Source organism: Vulpes vulpes, chromosome 15 (genome assembly GCF_048418805.1).
Source record: "Vulpes vulpes isolate BD-2025 chromosome 15, VulVul3, whole genome shotgun sequence".
NCBI lineage: Eukaryota > Metazoa > Chordata > Mammalia > Carnivora > Canidae > Vulpes > Vulpes vulpes.
In genome coordinates this window covers 77,324,988-77,341,553 of record NC_132794.1, presented here as the reverse complement: position 1 = coordinate 77,341,553, position 16,566 = coordinate 77,324,988, and positions in this window count along the sequence as shown.

The window sequence follows — 16,566 nt, the reverse complement described above, 5'->3', positions numbered from 1 at the left end:
TCCTCAAATCTAATCGAAAATACTCGAATTGAAAATACTCGAAAAGAATCGAATCGAATTGAAAATACATGAAACGAAATGAAAATACTCAAAATGAAATGAAAATACTCGAATTGAATCGAAAATGCTCGAATCGAATAGGAAATAGTCTTATCGAATCGAAAATACTTGAATCGAATCGAAAGTAATCGAGTCGAATAGAAAATGCTCGAATCGATTCGAAAATAATCAAATCGAATCGAAAATAATCGAATTGAATCAAAAATATTCGAATCGATTCGAAAATAATCGAATCAAATCGAAAATAATCGAATAAAATCGAATCGAGTAGAAAATAATCGATTTGAATTAAAAATACTCAAATCGAATGGAAAATGATCGAATCAAATCGAAAATGCTCAAATCAAATAGAAAATAGTCGAATCGAAAATACTCGAATCTAATCAAAAATGATAGATTCGAATCGAAAATAATCGAATCGACACAAAAATACTCAAATCGAATCGGAAATACTCGAATCAAATTGAAAATACTCGAATCGAATAAAAAATAATCGAATCGAATGGAACAGAATCGAAATACCCGAAAGGAATCAAAAATACTCAAATCGAAACGAAAATAATCGAATCTAATCGAAAATGATCGAATGGAATGGAAAATAGGAATCGAATCGAAAAAAATCTAATCGAATGGAATTGAAACGAAAATAATTGAATCAAATCGAAAATACTTTAATTGAATGGAGAATACTCTAATCGAATAGAAAAATACTCGAATCAACTCGAAAATACTCGAATCAAATCGAAAATAATCGAATCGAATGGCATCGAATCTAAAATTCTCAAATCGAATCGAAAATAATCGAATTGAATTGAAAATACTCGAATAGCCTCGAAAATATTTGAATAAAATCGAATATAATCAAATCGAGTGGAATCGAATTGAAAAACATCTAATCGAATCAAAAACACTCAAATCGAATGAAAATTAATTGATTCCATTCGAAAATGCTCAAATCGAATAGAAAATAGTTGTATCAAATCGAAAATACTCGAATCGACTCGAAAATACTCGAATCGGATTGACAATACTCAAATCAAATCGAAAATACTCGAATCGACTCAAAAATAATCGAATCAAATGGAAAATAATTGAATCGAAACAAATAAAACCGAAAATAATCGAATCGAGTGGAATAGAATCGAAAATACTCGAAACAAAACGAAAATAATCGAATTGAATAAAAATACTCGAATCGAATCGAAAATAATCGAATCAAATCTAATCGGATTCAAAACACTCGTATCAAATCGAAAATACTCTAATCGAATCGAAAATACTTCAATCGGGATCCCTGGGTGGCGCGGCGGTTTGGCGCCTGCCTTTGGCCCAGGGCGCGATCCTGGAGACCCGGGATCGAATCCCGTCAGGCTCCCGGTGCATGGATCCTGCTTCTCCCTCCGCCTGTGTCTCTGCCTCTCTCTCTCTCTCTGTGACTATCATAAATAAATAAAAAATTAAAAAAAAATTAAAAAAAAAAAAGAAAATACTTCAATCAAATCGAATCGAAATGAAAATACTAGAATCAAATCGAAAATACTCGAATAGAGGGAGGAAGGGCAGGATGGCGGAAGAGTAGGGTCTCCAAATCACCTGTCCCCAACAAATTACCTAGAAAACCTTCCAATCATCCTGAAAATCTACGAATTCGGCCTGAGATTTAAAGAGAGACCAGCTGGAACGCTACAGTGAGAAGAGTTCCTATCAAGGTAGGAAGACGGGGAAAAAGAAATAAAGACACAAAAGGCCTCCAAGGGGGAGGGGCCCCGCGAGGAGCCAGGCTGAGGCCGGGGCGAGTGTCCCCAGGACAGGAGAGCCCCGTCCCGGAGGAGCAGGAGCTGCACAACCTTCCCCGCGGAAAGGCCTCCCGGGGAATTGGAGCAGGATCTGCAGAAAGGCGGGGATGCCCTCGGGCTCCCTGGGACAGTAACAGAGGAACTGCACCCCGGGGAGATGCGCCGAGCTCCCTAAGGGCTGCAGTGCTCGGTGGGACCCGGAGCAGATCGGGGGACCTCGGGCGGCGGCTCCGCAGAGGGGGCTGCGGGGCTCCGGGAACAGCTCAGCTGTGGCGGCTCGGGCGGAGGAAGAAGCTCCGCGCGGAGGGGGCAGCGCGGCTCTGGGAACAGCTCGGAGGGGCTCGGGCGGTGGCTCCACGGAGGGGGCTGCGGGGCGGGAGCGCGAATCCAACAGCGCAGGCCCCGGAGCACAGGGCGCCGGGACACAGCCCAGGATCCGGCCTCCCCAGGACAGGCAGAGGCCGGGAGGGCCCAGGTCAGCAAGGACGCTCCTGCCTGGAACTGAGCAGATCAGCGGCCCCGCCGGGAGCCCCCAGGCCCTGCAGACGGAGAGCCCCGGAGCTACTGCGGGAGCTGACTCCAGGGTCCCAGAGCTGCCCCCGCCACTGTGGCTTCCTCCCGGGGCCCCACGGGGTAAACAACCCCCACTGAGCCCTGCACCAGGCAGGGGCAGAGCAGCTCCCCCAAGTGCTAACACCTGAGAATCAGCACAGTAGGCCCCTCCCCCAGAAGACCAGCTACAAGGACCAGTTCCAGGGGAAGTCAAGGGACTTTTAAAGTATACAGAATCGGAAGATTCTCCCCCATGTTATTTTGTTTTTGTTTTTTTTTTTTGTTTTTCTTTTGTTTTGTGTTTTTTTCTGATTGCTTCCCCCACCCCACCCCCCTTTTTTTCTCCTTTCTTTCTTTTTCTTTCTCTTTTTCTTCTTTTTCCCCTTTTTTTCTTCTTTCTCTTTTTTCTTTTTCTCTTTTCTTTCCTTCTCTCTCTTTTTCTCCTTTTCCCAATACAACTTGTTTTTGGCCACTCTGCACTGAGCAAAAGGACTACAAGGAAAACCTCACCTCAAAAGAAAGAATCAGAAACGGTCCTCTCTTCCACAGAGTTACAAAATTTGGATTACAATTCAATATCAGAAAGCCAATTCAGAAGCACTATTATAAAGCTACTGGTGGCTCTAGAAAAAAGCAAAAAGGACTCAAGAAACTTCAAGACTGCAAAATTTAGATCTAATCAGGCAGAAATTAAAAATCAATTGAATGCGATGCAATCCAAACTAGAAATCCTAACGACGAGGGTTAACGAGGTGGAAGAACAAGTGAGTACATAGAAGACAAGTTGAGGCAAAGAGGGAAACGGAGGAAAAAAGAGACAAACAATTAAAAGACCATGAGGATAGATTAAGGGAAATAAGTGACAGCCAGAGGAAGAAAAATCTATGTTTAATTGGGGTTCCCGAGGGCGCCGAAAGGAACAGAGGTCCAGAATATGTATTTGAACAAAGCATAGCTGAAAACTTTCCTAATCTGGGAAGGGAAACAGGCATTCAGACCCAGGAAATTGAGAGATCCCCCCCTAAAATCAATAAAAACCGTTCAACACCTCAACATTTAATAGTTAAGCTTGCAAATTCCAAAGATAAAGAGAAGATCCTTAAAGCAGCAAGAGACAAGAAATCCCTGACTTTTATGGAGAGGAGTATTAGGGTAACAGCAGACCTCTCCACAGAGACCTGGCAGGCCAGAAAGGGCTGGCAGGATATATTCAGGGTCCTAAATGAGAAAAACATGCAACCAAGAATACTTTATCCAGCAAGGCTCTCATTCAGAATGGAAGGAGAGATAAAGAGCTTCCAAGACAGGCAGGAACTGAAAGAATATGTGACCTCCAAACCAGCTCTGCAAGAAATTTTAAGGGGGACTCTTCAAATTCACCTTTAAGAGGATGTGCAGTGGAACAATCCACAAAAACAAGGACTGAATAGATATCATGATGACACTAAACTCATATCTTTCAATACTAGCTCTGATCGTGAATGGGCTTAAGGACCCCATCAAAAGGCACAGGGTGTCACAGGATAAAAAAGCAGGACCCGTCTATTTGCTGTCTACAAGAGACTCATTTTAGACAGAAGGACACTTACAGCCTGAAAATAAAAGGTTGGAGAACCATTTAAAATTCAAATGGTCCTCAAAAGAAAGCAGGGGTAGTCATCCTTATATCAGATAAACTAAAATGTACCCCGAAGAGTGTAGTGAGAGATGAAGAGGGACACTATATCATACTTAAAGCATCTATCCAACAAGAGGACTTAACAATCCTCAATATATATGACCCAAATGTGGGAGCTGCCAAATATATCAATCATTTAATAACCAAAGTTAAGACATACTTAGATAATAATACACTTATACTTGGTGACATCAATCTAGCGCTTTCTACCCTCGATAGGTTTTCTAAACACAATATCTCCAAAGAAACAAGAGCTTTAAATGATACCCTGGACCAGATGGATTTCACAGATATCTACAGAACTTTACATCCAATCTCAATGGAATACACATTCTTCTCGAGTGCACATGGAACTTTCTCCAGAATAGACCACAGACTGGGTCACAAATCGGGTCTGAACTGATACCAAAAGATTAGGATCGTCCCCTGCATATTCTCAGACCATAATGCCTTGAAATTAGAATTAAATCACAACAAGAAGTTTGGAAGGACTTCAAACACGGGGAGGTTAAGACCATTCTGCTAAAAGATGAAAGGGTCAACCAGGAAATTAAGGAAGGTTTTAAAAGATTCATGGAAACTAATGAGAATGAAGATACAATCGTTCAAAATCTTTGGGATGCAGCAAAAACAGTCCTAAGGTGGAAATACATTGCAATACAAGCATCCATTCAAAACTGGAAAGAACTCTAAAGCAAAAGCTAATCCTCCACCTAAAGGAGCTAGAGAAAAAACAGCAAGTAGATCCTACACCCAGCAAAAGAAGAGAGTTAATAAAGATTCGAGCAGAACTCAATGAAATCGAGACCAGAAGAACTGTGGAACAGATCAACAAAACCAGGAGTTGGTTCTCTGAAAGAAGGAATAAGTTAGATAAACCATTAGCCAGCCTTATTAAAAAGAAGAGAGAGAAGACTCAAATTAATAATATCATGAATGAGAAAGGAGAGATCACTACCAACACCAAGGAAATACAAACGATTTTAAAAACATATTATGAAAAAAAAAAACATTATGAACAGCTATACGCCAACAAATTAGGCAATCTAGAAGAAATGGATGCATTTCTGTAAAGCCCAAACTACCAAAACTGGAAAAGGAAGAAATAGAAAACCTGAGCAGGCTAATAACCAGGGAGGAAATTGAAGCAATTATCAAAAACCTCCCAAGACACAAGAGTCCAGGGCCAGATGGCTTCCCATGGGGAATTCAATCAAACGTTTAAAGAAGAAACCATACCTATTCTACTAAAGCTGTTTGGAAAGATAGAAAGAGATGGAGTACTTCCAAATTCGTTCTATGAGGCCAGGATCACCGTAATTCCAAGACCAGACAAAAACCCCACCAAAAGGGGAATTTTAGACCAATATCCCTGATGAACATGGATGCAAAATTCTCAACAAGAAACTAGCCAATAGGATCCAACAGTACATTAAGAAAATTATTCACCATGACCAAGTAGGATTTATCCCTGGGACACTAGGCTGGTTCAACACTCGTAAAACAATCAATGTGATTCATCATATCAGCAAGAGAAAACCAAGAACCATATGATCCTCTCATTAGATGCAGAGAGCATTTGACAAAATACAGCATCCATTTCTGATCAAAACACTTCAGAGTGTTGGGATAGAGGGAACTTTCCTCGACATCTTAAAAGCCATTTACGAAAAGCCCACAGCAAATATCATTCTCAATGGGGAAGCACTGGGAGCCTTTCCCCTAAGATCAGGAACAAGACAGGGATGTCCACTCTCACCACTGCTGTTCAACATAGTTCTGGAAGTCCTCGCCTCAGCAATCAGACAACAAAAGACATTAAAGGCATTCAAATTGGCAAAGAAGAAGTCAAACTCTCCCTCTTCGCCAATGACATGATACTCTACATAGAAAGCCCAAAAGCCTCCACCCCAAGATTGCTAGAACTCATACAGCAATTTGGTAGCGTGGCAGGATACAAAATCAATGCCCAGAAATCAATGGCATTTCTATACACTAACAATGAGACTGAAGAAAGAGAAATTAAGGAGTCAATCCCATTTACAATTGCACCCAAATGCATAAGATACCTAGGAATAAACCTAACCAAAGAGGTGAAGGATCTATACCCTAAAAACTATAGAACACTTCTGAAAGAAATTGAGGAAGACACAAAGAGATGGAAAAATATTCCATGCTCATGGATTGGCAGAATTAATATTGTGAAAATGTCAATGTTACCCAGGGCAATTTACACGTTTAATGCAATCCCTATCAAAATACCATGGACTTTCTTCAGAGAGTTAGAACAAATTATTTTACGATTTGTGTGGAATCAGAAAAGACCCCGAATAGCCAGGGGAATTTTAAAAAAGAAAACCATAGCTGGGGGCATCACAATGCCAGATTTCAGGTTGTACTACAAAGCTGTGGTCATCAAGACAGTGTGGTACTGGCACAAAAACAGACACATAGATCAATGGAACAGAATAGAGAACCCAGAAGTGGACCCTGAAATGTATGGTCATCTAATATTCGATAAAGGAGGAAAGACTATCCATTGGAAGAAAGACAGTCTCGTCAATAAATGGTGTTGGGAAATTGGACATCCACATGCAGAAGAATGAAACTGGACCACTCTCTTTCACCATACACAAAGATAAACTCAAAATGGATGAAAGATCTAAATATGAGACAAGATTCCATCAAAATCATAGAAGAGAACACAGGCAACACCCTTTTTGAACTCGGCCACAGTAACTTCTTGCAAGATACATCCACAAAGGCAAAAGAAACAAAAGCAAAAATGAACTATTGGGACTTCATCAAGATAAGAAGCTTTTGCACAGCAAAGGATACAGTCAACAAAACTCAAAGACAACCTACAGAATGGGAGAAGATATTTGCAAACGATATATCAGATAAAGGGCTAGTTTCCAAAATATATAAAGAACTTATGAAACTCAACACCAAAGAAACAAACAATCCAATCATGAAATGGGCAAAAGACATGAAGAGAAATCTCACAGAGGAAGACATGGACATGGCCAACATGCACATGAGAAAATGCTCTGCATCACTTGCCATCAGGGAAATACAAATCAAAACCACAATGAGATACCACCTCACACCAGTGAGAATGGAGAAAATTAACACGGCAGGAAACAACAAATGTTGGAGAGGATACGGAGAAAAGGGAACCCTCTTACACTGTTGGTGGGAATGTGAACTGGTGCAGCCACTCTGGAAAACTGTGTGGAGGTTCCTCAAAGAGTTAAAAATAGACCTACCCTATGACCCAGCAATTGCACTGCTGGGGATTTACCCCAAAGATACAGATGCAATGAAACGTCGGGACACCTGCACCCCGATGTTTCTATCAGCAATGGCCACAATAGCCAAACTGTGGAAGGAGCCTCGGTGTCCATCGAAAGATGAATGGATAAAGAAGATGTGGTTTATGTATACAATGGAATATTACTCAGCAATTAGAAACGACAAATACCCACCATTTGCTTCAACGTGGATGGAACTGGAGGTTATTATGCTGAGTGAAATAAGTCAATCGGAGAAGGACAAACAGTGTATGTTCTCATTCATTTGGGGAATATAAATAATAGTGAAAGGGAATATAAAGGAAGGCAGAAGAAATGTTGGGAAATATCAGGAAGGGAGACAGAACATAAAGACTCCTAACTCGGGGAAACGAACTCGGGGTGGTGGAAGGGGGGAGGAGGGCGGGTGTTGGAGGGGAATGGGTGACGGGCACTGAGGTGGACACTTGACAGGATGAGCACTGGGTGTTTTTATGTATGTTGGTAAATTGAACACCAATAAAAATTAATTTAAAAAAATAAAAACAAAAATAAACCATAGTACTGGAAGTCCAGGCCTCAGCAATCAGACAACAAAAGACATTAAAGGCATTCGAATTGGCAAAGAAGAAGTCAAACTCTCCCTCTTTGCTGATGACATGATACTCACGTAGAAAACTCAAAAGCCTCCACCCCAAAACTGCTAGAACTCATACAGCAATTTGGTAGCGTGGCAGGATACAAAATCAATGCCCAGAAGTCAGTGGCATTTCTATACACTAACAATGAGACTGAAGAAAGAGAAATTAAGGAGTCAATCCCATTTACAATTGCACCCAAATGCATAAGATACCTAGGAATAAACATAACCAAAGATGTGAAGGATCTATACCCTAAAAACTACAGAACACTTCTGAAAGAAATTGAGGAAGACACAAACAGATAGAAAAATATTCCATGCTCATGGATTGGCAGAATTAATATTGTGAAAATGTCAATGTTACCGAGGGCAATTTATACGTTTAATGCAATCCCTATCAAAATACCATGGACTTTCTTCAGAGAGTTAGAACAAATTATTTTACGATTTGTGTGGAATCAGAAAAGACCCCGAATAGCCAGGGGAATTTTAAAAAAGAAAACCATAGCTGGGGGCATCACAATGCCAGATTTCAGGTTGTACTACAAAGCTGTGGTCATCAAGACAGTGTGGTACTGGCACAAAAACAGACACATAGATCAATGGAACAGAATAGAGAACCCAGAAGTGGACCCTGAAATGTATGGTCATCTAATATTCAATAAAGGAGGAAAGACTATCCACTGGAAGAAAGACAGCCTCTTAATAAATGGTGGAGAGAAAATTGAACATCCACATTCAGAAGAATGAAACTAGACCACTTTCTTGCACCAAACACAAAGAGAAACTCAAAATGGATGAAAGATCTAAACATGAGACAAGATTCCATCAAAATCCTAGAGGAGAACACAGACAACACCCTTTTTGAACTCGGCCACAGTAACTTCTTGCAAGATACATCCACGAAGGCAAAAGAAACAAAAGCAAAAATGAACTATTTGGACTTCACCAAGATAAGAAGCTTTTGCACAGCAAAGGATACAGTCAACAAAACTCAAAGACAACCTACAAAATGGGAGAAGTTATTTGCAAATGACGTATCAGATAAAGGGCTAGTTTCCAAGATCTATAAGGAACTTATTAAACTCAACAGCAAAGAAACAAACAATCCAATCATGAAATGGGCAAAGGACATGAACAGAAATCTCACAGAAGAAGACATAGACATGGCCAACACGCACATGAGAAAATGCTCTGCATCACTTGCCATCAGGGAAATACAAATCAAAACCACAATGAGATACCACCTCACACCAGTGAGAATGGGGAAAATTAACAAGGCAGGAAACCACAAATGTTGGAGAGGATGCGGAGAAAAGGGAACCCTCTTACACTGTTGGTGGGAATGTGAACTGGTGCAGCCACTCTGGAAAACTGTGTGGAGGTTCCTCAAAGAGTTAAAAATAGACCTGCCCTACGACCCAGCCTTTGCACTGTTGAGGATTTACCCCAAAGATTCAGATGCAATGAAACACCGCGACACCTGTACCCCGATGTTTATAGCAGCAATGTCCACAATAGCCAAACTGTGGAAGTAGTCTCGGTGTCCATCGAAAGATGAATGGATAAAGAAGATGTGGTTTATGTATACAGTGGAATATTACTCAGCCTTTAGAAACGACAAATACCCACCATTTGCTTCAACGTGGATGGAACTGGAGGGTATTATGCTGAGTGAAATGAGTCAACTGAAGAAGGACAAACATTATATGATCTCATTCATTTGGGGAATATAAATAATAGTGAAAGGGAATAGAAAAGAAGGGAGAAGAAATGTGTGGGAAATATCAGAAAGGGAGACAGAACATAAAGACTCCTAACTCTGGGAAATGAACTAGGGGTGGTAGAAGGGGAGGAGGGCGGGGGGTGGGGGTGAATGGGTGACAGGCATTGAGGGGGGCACTTGACGGATGAGCACAGGGTGTTATTCTGTATGTTGGCAAATTGAACACCAATAAAAAAATAAATTTATTATTAAAGTAAATAAATAAATAAATAAATAAATAAATAAATAAATAAATTTATTAGGTTTAAATAAAACTAATTATCATCCCGCACATGCAAAAGTAAAAAATAAAGGTCAAAGGAAATAAGGACAGAAAAGAAAGGAGAAAAGAGAAAAAGAAAAAGTTTTTAAAAAGTAACAAGTAGAAGAGAATAAAAGGAAAAGCAACTTCTGAAAAATCATGAATCTGTAATAAAGTATGAAAGACAGCTTGGAAATTTCGGTGTCTTAACACACACACACACACACACACACACAAACACACAGGGTTTACTTAAAAGTTAAATATTAAGCCATGCAACAAAGAACAATGTAATCATGAAAACAATACTAAAAAGTAAAACCAACCAAGAATATAAGAAATAATTGTAAAGACTAGTATTACAAGAAAGTTACACCAAAATATAAACTTATACAGAAGAACAAGTCAAATGAATAAAAAATCCCAACATTCTGATGTTATGTCATTTCTAAGCTGTAATTAATGGAGTACACATAAAGGAGCTTCTTCAAAATTCAGAATGATTTTAAATGTCAGGAAATAATTTAATAGATGTGGAAAACAAATAATAGAGAGTTTACAATGTTGGAGCACAGGTGCAGCAGTAGAGAAAGTAAGCAATGGAGAGGAGGAGAAGACAGATACCTTCCAGGATATTCCATGTGAACAAGCAAACTATAATTACAAAAATAGATAGATCACAGATGATAGGCATATGCTAGATAATTGATGGATGATAAAAAGGCAAAGAGATTCAAAGAAAATCATACGTTAAACTATGATGAACAGTGTGTAACAGTTATTGAAAAACAAAAACTAGAGATAAATGTGATCAGACTGAATTGAGAAAAGCAATTAAAATGAATGATCGGTAACCTCAGTTTAAATATAAAAAAACATTGGTTTGGCTCAGTCGGTTAAGAATCTGCCTTAGGCTCAGGTCATGACCCAGGGTCCTGGGATCCAGCCCCAGGTCAGGATTCCTGCTCAGCGGGGAGTCTGCTTCTCCCTCTCCCTCTGCCCTTCCCCCCATTCATGCTCTCTCTTTCTCTCTCTCTCAAATACATAAAATCTTTAAACAAATTCTATCACCTCTCTGCCTCCTGTTCTTTTTTTATTTTATTATTTTTTAATAAATTAATTTTAATTGGTGTTCAATTTACCAACATACAGAAAAACACCCAGTGCTCATCCCGTCAAGTGTCCCCCTCAGTGCCCGTCACCCATTCCCCCCCCACCCCCGCCCTCCTCGCCTTCCACCACCCCTAGTTCGCCTCCTGTTCTATCACCCCTGCTTCAGCAGAGTTAAAGTCAGACTGACTTTTGTTCTCTTTCCCCTACTGCAATAGCCACAATGCAGTGTGTGTTTGTGTGTGTGTGAGGAATCCCAAGCAAACCTCACGCTGAGTGCAGAGCCTTACCCAGGGCTTAATCTCAGGACCCTGAGATCTTGTCCTAAACAGAAATAAGATCTGGACACTCACCAACTGAGCCACTCAGGTGCCTCCATAAAATGTTTAAGAATAATCCTAGTTGACCATATACAACTATGGAACTTATAAAAAAAGTTCATCTATCTATATATATGTGCTTCTTCCTCTGTTTCTGGTGGTACCCAGACATTGTAGGAGGAAAGCAGGCAGTTCTGAAGAAAGCCAGATGTGAGACAAGGGGAAATACTACTTTTAAATGAGACAGATTTCTGCAGAAGCAACGTGGAAATTAAAATTCCACAAAGAAAAGAAACTTTCAGAGAAAGACCGGTGTGTACAGGTGTTTTTCACGTGGATTGTTTGCTACATCCAACCTTTGGTCAAAGATAAGAATGAGGGTTTAGCCAAAGTAGAGGAGCACTTTTGTGCTCAAATCAAAGAGTGTCAAATCAAAGACACTCTTGGTAGTGCAAGATAGAGTGAAAATTTGAAAAATTGAGGACCTCCAAAAAATGGCAAATTTTATTCCTAAAGATCTGTGCTAATCTCTAAAGCTGTGTGGGAGGACTAGTGAGTTAAGTAAATCGAGCAGTTTCTTCCTCAAATTATTTGCCAAAGTTTGAAGATGACTAGAGTGAGACTCATAAGAACCTAATCTCTACATTTCTGATATGTGTACAGATTCTGTGTGCTAAAAAGTGATGCACCCCAACGCCAGCTCACAGTATTAATGGGAATTTTTGGAGAGTCACCTACTAGCTATGAGAGTGACCTGGGTCTATCGAAATAAAACCAGCTTCAATTCAAGGCAATTATTCCTCTTTGATTAAGCCAATCAGCCTCACCTCTACCTTCATAGCAAAGAAAACACCAACTTATCAGAAACACACAAGGATTTAAAAAAAAAAAGTCTGACATTCAGTATGAACACATAAGTAAAAGAATAGTTATAACACCAATGAAAGACAAGAGAAAAAATAATAAATGATACAGAAATTAGAGTTATGATATTATGATCACATTTATTATAAATGGTATGTTCAAGGAAATAGAAAAGTAAATAAAATGATGAAATTATAGTAATTACAATAGTAAAAGGCAAAAGATTTATGCAATCTGAAGAGAAACCAGAGTACAGGTAATTACAATAGATATCTGAAAGCAGCACAAAAGAATAAATGAGCTTAACAGAAATAGCCACTACCTCTCAATGTAAGCACATTATAATATGGAATCATGAAATCATTCCAGCAGCTGAAACCTAGAAATATAGATTGGAAGACAAGCACACAATGGGTGCCCAAAATCAAGACAGAACATAAAAACATGAGGCTAAGGGATGTGTGGGGCTCAGTCAATAGCTCTATGATACATGTAAGTGGAGTCTCAGATGCTTCACTGATGGAGCCACCGCATGTGCCTGGTAGGAACCTTCTTATAAGCAAAGGGCTTCACTTAATCCACCAGCAAAACATACAACTTTGTCACCTCACCATCAATTTGCCTGCTTCACTGTAACTACTGCCCCGACCCCACAAGTTTCTCTTTCTTTTACTTTCTGTTTGTGTTGAGTCTTACCCACATTCCAGGACAGTATCGTTTCCAGTTCTGCTGTGGAACTAGGTAGAAACTCAGGACAAGGGTCTGTTTTGCTGCTGGCCTCTCCCTCTCCACACCTCTGGTCTAGCTTCACTCCTAGACAACAAAGTTAGTGCCAGAAACACTGCTCCCCAATGAAAAATGTTGCAAGACATTTGCGTCTCAGACTAAACATGGATTGACTACATCAAACAGCCCATCAGTCCGTAGGTCATTTCCCCCAAGTTGCCAACTCTTTCCTGCATCGCCACATGCAGAACCTCTCCCAAGTGGCTGGGCCAGGCTTAAGAAAAGGGCTCTGATCCAAAGACTGAAGCTTGGGGGACCCCATGAGGCCAGAACACACACTTGGGCACAAATCTAAAGCCTCCCAGGAGGCTCAGACCACAGGACAACAAAGTGGACTTCTAGTGTAGAATCCTGAGGCTGAGTCAGATTTCTGCCCACCTCCAAGGCCACAGGATCCCAAACATGCCCAGTGATTGAAGACCTACACACTAGCAATCATATAACCACAAGAACAGAAAGTTAAAAGTTTTCTGGAAGGTTCTTTGGAGCAATAATGACCAATGTCACTCTCATTTCCACTCAGTGATTCCTGGAAGCATGAACCTGGCTATGGAAGAAACAGCATCATTCACTGGAGGCTGCCTCAGCATAGGTAACTTCTGGAAGCTGCTTACCCCATCCCTGCAAGTTTTAGTCACCCAACTGTTCATATTACGAGGTCTTCAAAAGGCCATTCCAACGATCCAACTGGCTGCTTCGGAATGGTGGGAAACAGGAAGACCAGATAATTACCTAGGATGGGCACATTGCAGGCTCCTTTTGCTATGAAGCGAGTTCATGGATCGGAAGCAAAGCTGTATGTGATGCCGGGTGGTGGACAAGCTCCTCTCTTTCTCCATGACTGGTATTGGAGCAGATGCATTGCATTCAGGGGACGTAAATTCATATGCAGGTTGTCTATTCCGGTAAGAACAAAACTTTGCCCCTTCCATGACAAAAGCAGGCCAGTGAACTCAACCGGCCTCTAGATACCAGCTGGCTGACCACCCAGGGGACTGAGGCCCTATGGGGAGCTCAGTCTTGGTCTCTGCTGCTGGTACAGAGCTACCCGGGTGAGTGGAAGTCTGTGTGGCTGAGCCCATGCATAACCTCTATCCCTGCTACCATGGCTATTGTGTCACGTTGGCCATTGTACCAAAGTCAGGAGAGCCTGGGCAAATATGCTGACTGACATCCCCAGAATGGGAGATGCAAACTAAATTATGACAAGGGGCTGGACTTGATAAACCCTTGAGGTAGGACAGTGTTGAACCTGTACTGCTGGGCTTTCCAGTTGAAAGCAAACTGTTTCCTGTGATCTTCACTAAGAGGTGTCTAGAAAAAGGCTTGACCTACCTGAATATGTTTTCTAATGAGCTAGCACGTGGTACAGGCTCTGCTATGGCTCTTCTGGTCTTGTAAGTCCAGTAAAGCTATAACTTTTCATTGTAGATCAATTTGCCCCGTAGAAACAATAATATGCCCTCCAAAAGATTTCAAATGAAAAGAACTTTATATTTTGAATAAAGCTCTTTATTCCTCAAAACTCAAGTAGTAGTTTGAGAAAAAATCTTCTTTTCAACTGGGCTCTAGTGGAGTCTGAATGCCTGGTCATAATGCACCAGGCAACCCTGGAACATGAGCTCCTCACTTATACGGTATTTTTTAAGCTGAACTCTAAAGTGAGCATTTACAAAAGTTCTCTATAATCACACATGTTTTTTAGTGGAACTGAAATCTAACAGATCCTGAAATCATAAGCACTTTCTATTAACAGGGTAGTCACACTACCAACTTCCCTGCATCTGCCTCAGGGCTGGACCTTTATTAACACACATCTATGGCTCTTTGAGAGACTTTTTATGAAAAACTTAGTGAGGAAAAAATCAAGCTTGCTTTCCAGATGCCTTGTTTTCTCAAGTACCAAACTGCTCAGAAGAAATAACTTTACAAAATGGAAGCATCTGTTGAATTACCACTACTGCTTCAGCTAAGAGACACATCTTTATGAGTAAGATCTTTGTCCAATTATTTTCTCTGATTCTATGACCAGACATCATGCTGTTACATTGATAAGCAGAATATATCATTCTGAGGAATAAAGAGTAGAGTTATTGGTGGTACCTCTCATTTATACCAAAAGATCCACTAAAAATATCAGATTTATGTCTAGGGAGGCCTCTAGAGATTTTAGGGCCCACTGAAGAAATACTCCTACCAAGAGACATAATGCATTTCAGTTGAATTAAAGGCAGCAACTCACATGTGTACTCATTTTATTTTCTAAATGCCACTAGATGAAGTGTTTGAGATGATTAACTGAATATAAAGGGAATAGAGAAGTTGCCACAAGGTAGAGAAGGAAAAATTTTGGATTTTTAAATGTGATCTAAGTTACCTTCTTTTCTATTATTATATCGAATCATAATGGTTAGTGAACGAGATACTGGACACAATGGACATTGGACACCGATGGATATAAGACATTAGCATGAGTGACTGAAACCAATCTTAGAAGTCTCAGAATATCCCAGTAAACCTGGACAAAGTCAAGCACTGGACTCCAGATCAATTACAAATATTAAAATGGTATAGTTACTAATTTTCATTATTTGTTGTGCCATATATCTTCTTTCCTCTTCATTTTTCCTTCTATTCACGGTATGTGTAAATGGCAGTTAAATTTACCATCTATTCCACAGATGCTAATATGTCAGGGTAGGTGCCAAATGCAATTAGAGAAACATGTAGGTTTATCCAAAAATTCTGACTTTATTCTGAATGTAGGAAGTGCAAAATATTTTTCTCTTTTTACAAAGAGTTGAAGGGTTCTTATTTTGTTTTTGATTTTGACAGTCCCGAGATTGATTGCTGGGTGTCAGAAGCAGAAATACATGTTTCAGAAGAGAGTAGTGGGCTGGACTGGTTCTTTTTTAATTTAATATTCTTGATGTTAATTTCCCCTTCCTAAGGATATGTTTATATCATTTATCTATCTTCTATCTATGTATTTATCTATCATCTATCTATCTATCTATCTATCTATCTATCATCATCATCATCATCATCATCATCATCATCTCTCTATTGCATAAGCTCCATCCTGAATTTGGGGCTTGAACTCACAACCCCCAAACCACAAGTTGCATGCCTACTGACTTAGCCGGCCAGGTGCCCCTCATTATTTAAATAAACTTTTTCCTTTATGATAGTTTTATATTTAGAAAAAAACAACAAAGAGAGTACAGAGCATTACTACATATCCATTGTTAAGTTTCCTACATTGTTAGCACCTTGCATCACTATGGAATATTTGCCACAACATAGGAAGCGAGGATGGTATATTACCACTAACTAAACTCCACACTTAATTCAGATTTCACAAACATTTTTTCCTCTAAAGTCCTTCTGCTGTTCCAAGATTCTATCCAGGATACTACATTAATTCTCATCTCTCCCAG